The sequence below is a fragment of the Lolium perenne genome, chromosome 6 (assembly GCF_019359855.2).
Source record: "Lolium perenne isolate Kyuss_39 chromosome 6, Kyuss_2.0, whole genome shotgun sequence".
NCBI classification, from domain to species: Eukaryota; Viridiplantae; Streptophyta; class Magnoliopsida; order Poales; family Poaceae; genus Lolium; species Lolium perenne.
Window position 1 is genome coordinate 114890562 of NC_067249.2, and position 10363 is coordinate 114900924.

The 10363-nt window shown below is 48.3% G+C and overlaps 1 long non-coding RNA gene and 1 pseudogene across 1 annotated transcript; both read right to left on the bottom strand.

Moving 5' to 3' along the window:
- Window positions 1-1511: 1511 nt before the first annotated feature.
- On the bottom strand, window positions 1512-2273 carry LOC127326073 (uncharacterized). Its single transcript, XR_011746470.1, has 4 exons — window positions 2152-2273; window positions 1994-2063; window positions 1810-1914; window positions 1512-1708 (listed from the first exon to the last, which is right to left on the bottom strand). It is a non-coding gene; the product is annotated as an uncharacterized lncRNA (long non-coding RNA).
- Window positions 2274-5395: 3122 nt separating this feature from the next.
- On the bottom strand, window positions 5396-6515 carry LOC127326066 (protein SAR DEFICIENT 4-like; annotated as a pseudogene).
- Window positions 6516-10363: the final 3848 nt, after the last annotated feature.

Sequence of the window (10363 nt, forward strand, 5' to 3'; positions counted from 1 at the left end):
CTCCCCTGCATATTTTCATATTTTATTTATTTACCCTTGGTTCATAAGTTGCTTATTGATTGTATGCATCGTTTACTTTTGCAACGCTAGATACAAACGAGGGAGAAGTCGAAGGGGAGGACTTTGGAGAAGGATTTGAGGAAGACCAGGGACAAGCCAACCAAGGCAAGCCATCTTTGATCTCTGACTAGGAAGGTTAGGCGCGGCGACACGCCGCGCCCGTGCGACGATATTCATGGAATTACACAGTAGATAGACTGGAAAAAAATAGAACTTAGTACAACATGAAGAAAATGCATGAAATAATTAGCGGTACTTAGAGAAATTGTGAGCCAATAGAAACCATACAAAGTAAACAGTTGTAACGCCTAAATTTTCTCTGACCGGTACAACAGGCCATGTTAAACCAGAGAAAACATGAACTTCTTTTGACGGAAGAGATTATAACCATAAGCAATAATACAACGGGCTATGTTACAAATTAAATCTAACAGCCATCATACAACACACGTAGAGACTGATCATAGTAGTGTCTAAGCAAAGTACACCAAGTCTGAGACAGCACCAGCCTCTATAGATACATCAAGTACTGGAAATCTGCAGTTACCATCAGTGGAGACTTGGATCAGATCCGTGAGATGGAACTATAGCACTTAGATGCAGTGTGTGGCTGGTATGGTCGCAATGGGCACCATCGAGTACATTAAAATATAATGATTGTATTGCCAAGATATGAGGTATTGTCATTTGTTCGAGTTGTGTGCGCCTTCACCCAAACAAAAAGACCTGGCAGACAGTAGGAGACTGCTTGATCCGCAAAAGCAGTATGCTTATCTGCTTATAGAATAAAAGTATAAGGTTATTCAGGGAAATATTGGCACGGAATACTAATTCGCTGGCTAGTAGCATGTAGCCTGACAGAAAAAAAAAGGCAAGAAACCACTCTGCACTGAAAACTCCCACAACAAACCTAACGGATGCACCAAACACTGGGAACCTCTTCCCCATGGGTGGCTAAATATACACCTTCAACAACAATGGAGCTACAGGCACTAGTAGAAAATCTCTCATCAATACCGGTTCCAGAGGGGCATTCGTACCGGTTGAGCAACCGGTATAAATTATCCGGCACTAAAGGCCCCCCCCTTTCGTACCGGTTGCTTACGAACCGGTATAAAAGGGGCCTCCACGTGGGCCACCAGGAGAGCTCAGGGCCAAGGAGCTTTGGTACCGGTTGGTAATAGGAACCGGTACCAAAGGTTCCCACCCGCGGCAGGGAAATTGCCCAAATCTCTGCCGCGGCAGAGAATTGAATTTTTAGGGTTTTTGGAGGGGTTTAGGGATATCGGTTTGTTTCATATCGCATCGATGCACCAGAAACGCGTTTGGGTTTAGGTAGTACATGAAGATCAAGATGATGCATAGCAAGTTGATGCATATAATATAACACACATGTAATTGCATAAGATCGCAAATTAAGTAGCATCTTCATGCATAGTGGTACTCTCCGAGGCGTACTCTATATATGTCTATTACATGTAGCATAGTGGTACTCTTCGAGTCAACTATATATGTAACATGTACATCTTCATTCATAGTGGTACTCTGCGAATGGTGGTATGACGTCCCGAAGGAAAAATCCCGCCAATTCCTCGCCTATTGCTATGAAGCGGTCATCGATTGAGAGCTTGTTCCGCTTTCTTGCCAACTATAAAAGAATAAGATACAAATGAATACATGAAACAACTATTACTGAAACTCAGCACAACTTATGATAAGAAAACAAATTTGTGAAGATTGTTTGTGTACCTCTTTATTTCTTTCATTATTCGTTCTCTCGCTGACAATTCTGCGGATGTACTCGCAAATGAAGAATCCACAGAGATCAGTCCCTTCTGGTTGTTGCGGGAATTTCTTTACAAGAATATAATTCAATCAAACAATAGTCAATTATGATAATTAAAGGTGTGTGGACCTAGGTAGTACTACTTACTTTCGCCTTCCATCGCAGCTTCGGTGGCCATTCATGGGACTTATCTTCCTTGATGAAAGTTTCCCATACGCTGCTCGACAAAAGAAAATGCATAAAAGAGTCATCAATTAGTTCATAGCAGGAAATTAACGAAACAAACCGATAAGAATTAAAATTACCTTCTGAGCATTAAATAACAAGACAAGTATAGTTCCGATTTTTTGCTTAGTGAGTCAAAGACTTCAACTTCTCCAATTTCCATATTGATGACGAGAAGAATAAAGTGAAACATACGCACGTTTCAATATGTAGTGTCATATATATAAGTTATTAGTTAAAATTTTGACATACGGTGAGAAAAATATAATGTGTTATAAGACAGTAAGACTCACTTGAAGTTGTAAGGCCAAATTATTAGCTTTTTGTCACGTTGTCGCTTCAAAAACCTTAGCAAAGTCTGCGGTGTATCCTTGTTATAGAGGGGATCTTCTATGGTTTTAACATGCATTGTGTGCGGGTCAATGAACCCAATGTCTGTGATATCGTCCCTTTTGCATTCGAGCATCTTCGATCTGCATAATATAGCGCACAAAAGATTATAATCTGCAGACAATGAACGAGCTGAGCTAAAGACTTCTCAAATTAAATAAATAAATCACTTACAGACAATAGCAACTGATGATTGATTTGTCGAGGGCCCGGAGATTGTATAACTGAAAGAGTTCGGCGAAGTCAACGTTCACACAGTACTCTTGGAAGTAGTGCTCTTCCCTAACTCGCACCATGATAGTCTCGATCCCTTCCTTTGAGGCATTAAGGTACCACGAATGCAAGTTACGCATACATGTTGGTACCTTCCTGAGATTCTCGACCAAATCTTTCCCTTGAACAAATTGATATGCTCGTTCAGCGAAGGCGTAATCAGTTGTGTCTTGTCGAGAATTTTGAACGGGCTTCCCGTCAAACACCTTGAGAGGGGCGATCGATTGAACGGGTTGTTGTACGAGCTGGTAGACACTGTGTATCCCTTTTATCTCCCTGATACCCGATTGAACGGGTTTTGTCGCCTCGATCATCTTGTCATACGACCTTTCAATAGAACGCGCATAGTCAGATGGCGGCGATGGTACAGGCTCATATAGATTCTCAATGGTACGCACAACTTTCACCGGATCTAGTGTCTTCTCGAAAGGTATCTCTGGCACTTTCGGTGCAATTTTTTTTTTCAACTCCTTCTGAACGGCCTCCGCGTTTTCCTCGGGAGTTTTTTCCCAAGGTAACTTCTCATTAGGCGGCAGTTGTTTCTCCTTTCTAGCTTTCTTCCTAGGCGGCGTACCGTTCCGCTTAACGGACGCTGTCTTACGCGGAGGATCTCGAGATGGTGGACTCACGCTGGGGTCCCTCTCAGGTAGGTGTGGACTTGGCTGCTCACCAGGACTGCCACCAGGAGGAGTCGATGGCATTTGCTGCTCATGTGTAGGAGTCGGTGGCCTTTGCAAAAGGACGACGTACTTCTTCGGCCATAGGGCGAAACCGTGCTTGACATCGGCCAGTGTCCTCTCATCTTCACCTCTAGGAATATCAAGCTCCACTGTTTCAAAACCCGGAACAACTTCATCCACCCCGACACGAACACAGCCAGGTGGAATGGGCATATGATGGTGCATTGCTCCATCTTCACTTGGGTACACATAGCCGACCGCCACCTTAACGGACGCGGTCCTGAATAACATATGTAGCTCGCAATCTGTCTTCTCCGTGACATAATCCACGGGGTAGCTTCCTCCACATCCGTCAAGATGCGAGGAACCGACACTGCTTCTTCGCTGAGATGGGGCAGCATCGGCTTGTGGATCCTGTAGAAACAGCGGCTGATCAGGTGCCCTCTGATTTCTCTCAAGAGCCTCCACCCTAGTTAACAATTCCATTACAATGTCGGCATCCTTCTTCTTCTTTCGCGAACGGCTTCTATAAGTGTCAGCGTTGTTCGGCCACGCTTCCTTCATGGTGAGACCTGGGCGAGCTCGTACCCGTCCAACGTGTTCAGGGTTCCCCAGAGCGAGTGTCAGCTCGTCATTCTCTCGATCGGGAATGTACTCTCCCTTTCTGACCTTTTCAATTGCATCTACAAGCTTCGGTACAATTGCCTCAATTTTTTCCTTCCATTTTCCCTTCGCAACGATCAGCCCTGTCTTTGGGTCCAACCCTGCCCCATGAGCGAACAACCAGAACTTGGACCGTTTGGGCCAGTCCCATGTCTGTGGAGTGATTCCTGCATTCATCAGTTTATTCTCAAATGCTGTCCACTTCGGAATGGCACTCTTGTAGCCACCTGACCCCAAATGATGCGGAAGTTTCTTCTTTGAAGCATTTTCGGTATTTTTCTTCGATCGGGACACAAAAGTAGACGATTTCTTATACTCCTTAAATGCGGCCCAGTGATCTTTTATCTTCACTAGATTATCATCGAATACTGGATCTTCATTCTTATATTTGTCCCATAAATTTTTCTTCCAGCTCTGGAATTGTATGGCCATCTTCTTCCATGTCCATTCCTTGACTTTATTCTTCTGGCCTTCCGTCATGTCTTCCGGTAGGCTGAACTTTGTCAGTAGCGTGTCCCAAAGAAATTTTTTCATCGTGTCGTTGACATAACTAGCACGACTCTCCGCGTTCTTCGGCTTATGCCACTCTTGAATGCTGATCGGTACATGGTCCCTAACAATAACTCCGGCTTGACTTGTAAATTTGTGGCAAAACTCCTTGGGATGCACTGGTTCACCATTATCCTTGAATGCAGTGAGGGCTAACCTGCCCTCGCCCTTTAGCACCCGCGTCGGGCCTCGTTTTGTTCTAACAGACTTGCTCGATGATCCAGAAGGCTAAAAGAAAAAATTATTCGTTAATAAGTGCAATACAAATAAATGAATTCATCTAGGGATGAACATAGACTAATTGATACATAGATATACACCTCGCTGGAGTTTGTGATGGACACTTCATTGTCTTTTCTAACTTGTTCAGACTCAAGTCCCTCGCCAAAATCATTCAGAAAGTCTTGGAACTCGTTGTCATCTCCATCGTCGGGTTCCGGACCACGGGCACTCTCATAGATCAATTTCTGCACCGCTTCTTCCCCCTCCTCATCTCGGACGAAGGTGCCGTCCTCCATACCTCAATGTCACTACAAAATTAAGAAAGCAATTGTATTTCATTCATCATGGATAACAATTGAAAAGAAGAAAGCAAAAAACTAGGCCTTTGGATCCACCACACACTCGGCGTTCCCCCTCCTCCGCCACCACCGCCACGGACTCGGCGGCAGCGCCACACACTCGGCGTTCCCCCTCCTCCTCCGCCACCGCCCAATGTTCTGATTACAAAAAGGGCCGGCCATGTGTGTACATGGACAGGAGAAATCCAATGAAGGATCATGTATGGTAAATTGTTTTCATTTTAGCCAGAAAGGTCACTTGCAGATTTGCTACTTGGCCTTTTGTATGCACAGTTTGGAGCATGAAATTGCTCATAAACATTTTGTTTTGCCATTTGGGCTTTAGAAACGTGCAATTATTGGGCACTTTGTAAGGAGAGCATACTGTATGATCTGCAACATAAAAAAGCCTTCTTGCAATCCATGTATCTATCGAGATCATGCGTTGTTGGTTGCAATGTAGTTCTCATAGGCGAGCTGCGCCGCCAGGAGATCGACCACTGCCGTGCCAACGGACTTAAACATGGTGATCTCGTCATCGCTGCACCGCCCCGCCACAGTCCCGGCGGCCAGCTCCGCGAGCGTCCCGGCCACGTCCTCCCTTCGCAGCACGCCGCGCTGCACCGCGCCCACCAGCTCCCCGGCCTCCTCCATCGCCGCCTCGAAGTCGATGAAGACCCTGCCCCGGCGGAGGGCCTCGTCGTCGCACTCCCGCATCGCCGGCGTGAACGAGCCCACTAGGTCCAGGTACGCCCCGGGCCTGAGCAGCTCCCCGCGCACGATCGGCTCCTGCGAGCCCGTGGCGCAGCTCACGATGTCCGCCGCGCGGACACCACCTCGTCCATGCCGTCCACCTCCTCGACGGCGACCCCCGGGTGCGCGCTCCGGAGCTTGGTGACGAGCGCGGCGGATTTGGGCTTGGTGCGGTTCCAGACCATGCGGGAGAGCGAGGGGAGGGCGGATAGGTGCGCCTCGGCGAGGTAGGGCGCGAGGGCGCCGGCGCCCGCGAGCGCGAGGGTGGAGGGGGGCCTGGAGGCCGGGCGGTGAGGAGGGAGGCGGCGAGCGCGGAGACCGCGGCGGTGCGGAGGAGGGTGAGCGTGGAGCCTGCCACCACCCACGGAGACATTTTGTCGAACAGTCTCCGCGCGCGGTGGCGACGAAGCGGCGGCGCTGGCCTTGGTGCCGGCGTAGGCGTCTGCATCTGCCTGGTCTCACAGCGGCGCGCGCGGCGTGGAGCACGGCGGAGGAGGAGGGGTAGAGGGGCGGGCGACAGCACCGGAGGAGGAGGGGTGGTAGAGGGGCGGCGCGCTCACCTTGGCCGGGTTGCCGGCGCGCGAGGAGGGAGAGCGGCGGGCGACGGCGAAGGCGACGGCGTGGGCGATGGCAACGGCGCGTCGGCTCTGCGGCGAAGATGGCGACGGCGTGGGCGCGGGTCTGCGGCGAAGATGGTGACGGCGTGTGGGCGCGTCGGCGTGTGTGAGAATGGAGAAGATGGGGGAAATTTGCCCGCGGGGCTAAGACTAACACAGGGGAACCCCTTTGGTACCGGTTGGTACCACCAACCGGTACGAAAGACCTTTCGTACCGGTTGGTGGTACCAACCGGTACCAAAGGGTTTTTTTGTTTTCTTTTTTCTTTTACTGTTTTCTTTTCTTTTGCTGTTTCTTTTCTATTTCTTTTTTATTTTCTGTTTCTTCTTTCTTTTCTGTTTCTTTTTCTTTTCTTTTGTGTTTCTTTTCTTTTATTTTTATCTTCTATTTCTTTTCTTTTCTATTTCTTTTCTATTTCTTTTTCTATTTCCGTTTGTTTTCTTTTCTATTTCTTTTCTATATCCTTTTTTATATTTCTTTTATATTTATTTTCTATTTATTTTTTATTTTCTGTTTCTTCTTTCTTTTCTGTTTCTTTTTCTTTTCTTTTGTGTTTCTTTTCTTTTCTTTTTATTTTCTATTTCTTTTCTTTTCTATTTGTTTTCTATTTCTTTTTCTATTTCCGTTTGTTTTCTTTTCTATTTCTTTTCTATATCCTTTTTTATATTTCTTTTCTATATATTTTCTAATTCTTTTCTATATATTATCTATTTCTATTCTTTACTCCCGCCACGATGCCGTCCGCGCGGGAAACTTTCCCGCCACGTACGACGGAAAAAGGCGGGAAAGAAAGGGCGGGAATAAAATTTTATTACGAGTGAACTCGAATTAAAAGTACATAGCTTAACTGAAAATTAAAGATACATGGCCAAATTCTACTGTTGGAGTCATTCAGTCATACTCGTGCCTAGCCTTGTAGTAGTCGCCACTGTAGTCGTCGTAGTCGCCGTCATCATCGTCGCTGGTATCGGGGTCGCGGTACTCGAACGTCGGCGGGTGAGCACGCTGGGCTGGGACTGAGGGTAGCACAGGCGGGGGCCACGGTAGGCCGTGACGCCCTGGAGAGTCCGGCCGCGCCACCACAGCCGACGGCCGGCCTAGTTGAAGTTCGGAGGAGGCGGGCCGCCCTCCTCGTGCCTGGCAAGCGCCCTCTCACGCCGATTGATGAAGAAGCTTTCCCAAGTCGGGCTGTAGTCGGGATGCCACTGGGGATTCCTCCGCTGCTCTGGCGTGAGCTCGAAGTAGTAGTGGTTCGTGATGGCCATCTCGCGCGCCACACCTAGCGGGACTGGAGGGACCGGTACGCCTCCGACGCTTAGCAACCAGCCGGTCGGGACGCGGTAGCCCGGCGGGCAGGGGTAGTTCGAGGCGCAAAGCGCCTCCGCCTCCCGGGGGTTTAGAGATGCGATGGAAGCCATGGGAGAGAATGATGAGGTTTGCAGATATGAGTCTAGATGTGATATGTAAATGGTGGCCAAGCCTACATATATATATAGTGAAAAAATGGCGAGAAGACAGAGGCGGGAACCGGTGGAAAGCGCGGGAAGAAAATAGGCGGGAAGACAGAGGCAAACCTTTAGTACCGGTTGGTGGGTGCAATCGGTACTAAAGCTGTCGGCAGGATAAGGACGCCCTGCTCGATGAGATAAAGTATGTAGCGCACGATGCCCTGTCGGTGGGATAAGGACGCGTGGGTAACCTTTAGTACCGGTTGGTGGGTGCAACCGGTACTAAAGCTGTCGGCAGGATAAGGACGCCCTGCTCGATGAGATAAAGTATGTAGCGCACGACGCCCTGTCGGTGGGATAAGGACGCGTGGGTAACCTTTAGTACCGGTTGGTGGGTGCAACCGGTACTAAAGCTGTCGGCAGGATAAGGACGCCCTGCTCGATGAGATAAAGTATGTAGCGCACGACGCCCTGTCGGTGGGATAAGGACGCGTGGGTAACCTTTAGTACCGGTTGGTGGGTGCAACCGGTACTAAAGCTGTCGGCAGGATAAGGATGCCCTGCTCGATGAGATAAAGTATGTAGCGCACGACGCCCTGTCGGTGGGATAAGGACGCGTGGGTAACCTTTAGTACCGGCTGGTGGGTGCAACCGGTACTAAAGCTGTTGGCAGGATAAGGACGCCCTGCTCGATGAGATAAAGTATGTAGCGCACGACGCCCTGTCGGTGGGATAAGGACGCATGGGTAACCTTTAGTACCGGTTGGTGGGTGCAACCGGTACTAAAGCTGTCGGCAGGATAAGGATGCCCTGCTCGATGAGATAAAGTATGTAGCGCACGACGCCCTGTCGGTGGGATAAGGACGTGTGGGTAACCTTTAGTACCGGTTGGTGGGTGCAACCGGTACTAAAGCTATCGGCAGGATAAGGACGCCCTGCTCGATGAGATAAAGTATGTAGCGCACGACGCCCTGTCGGTGGGATAAGGACGCGTGGGTAACCTTTAGTACCGGTTGGTTATGATTTTCAAAGGAGCACTGCGTATAAGTGATCGCCGTCCCAACTTTTATTCGCGCAACCACATTATCCAAAGTGGGCACGGGCCTAGTCCGTAGTCTGTTGAACTTTGCATGAGCACCCTTCACAACTCTCTAGGGAGGGTCACGATGACCTCCGACGCCGGGTTGCGCTCTGAAGGAGGCAATACACTGCATTAACTTGCAGCCAGACGATTACTGAGGGTCTTCTGTCATGGCGCTGGAGATATGCTCAAAAGGATGTATGCTGCCGGGGTGCCGGGAAGGGGTAAGCCCGCAGGGAAGGACTCATGACAAGGGAGGCGGGCGAAAGACTATGACTGGTTATCCAAGACTCGCATCCTTTCGTATGACGATCCGGGGATGATCCCGGCGGATTTATCAGTTCTTGTGGGGAAAGTGCGCAAACTTTGCAGAGTCAAATCTATTCGAATAGCCGCGTCCGCGGTCATGGACAAGTTGAAATGGCCATTCTTAACCTGGGCTTGAGTTTTGTTTTGACAAATGCTTTGCAAAGGAAATGTTGTGTTGGGTGTACCGGAAAGGTACGGAAAAAGGGCGTGTGTTGACCATATGGAGATGCTCGTGGAAAAACTAAGACCAAGTGGGGAACTCTTTCCTAGTGTTTCATGTAGAGGAACTCTTCTTCAATAAAGATATATAGATGTCATAGGACTTACCTAGCATCCCCATTAATTGAGATGGCGGTATGCTACCTCTTCTTAAATAAAGATATAGAGATGTCGTAGTTATTTTTTGAAGTATCTTCTTCAATAAAGATGTAGAGATGTCATAAGACTTCCCTAGCATCCCCATTAATTGAGATGGCGGTATGCTACCTCTTCTTAAATAAAGATATAGAGATGTCGTAGTTATCTTTTGAAGTATCTTCTTCAATAAAGATGTAGAGATGACATAGGACTTCCCTAGCGTCCCCATTAATTGAGATGGCGGTATGCTACCTTTTATCCAATAAAGTTAGCAAGATGTCCTTGAAACACCATAGTGTCCACATCACTTGAGATGCCGGCATGCTATATCCACAAGAGAAACTGATCCGCTTGTGCATGCTATATCCACAAGAGAAACTGATCCTCTTGTGCATGCTATATCCACGAGAGAAACTGTTCTCCCTCTCTTGCCTTCCCGAGATAGAATTATTAACTTGGCCAGACTATGAGGAGGACTACGAAGATGATGGAGGATACCAGGACGACTATGCGACCTAGGACGATCTCCAAGTCAGCCGCCTGTAGGTCTAAGGCTTGACTTGGGCCCGACGACGTTGATGTGTATCCGCTGCTATGTTTGTGAACTTGCCC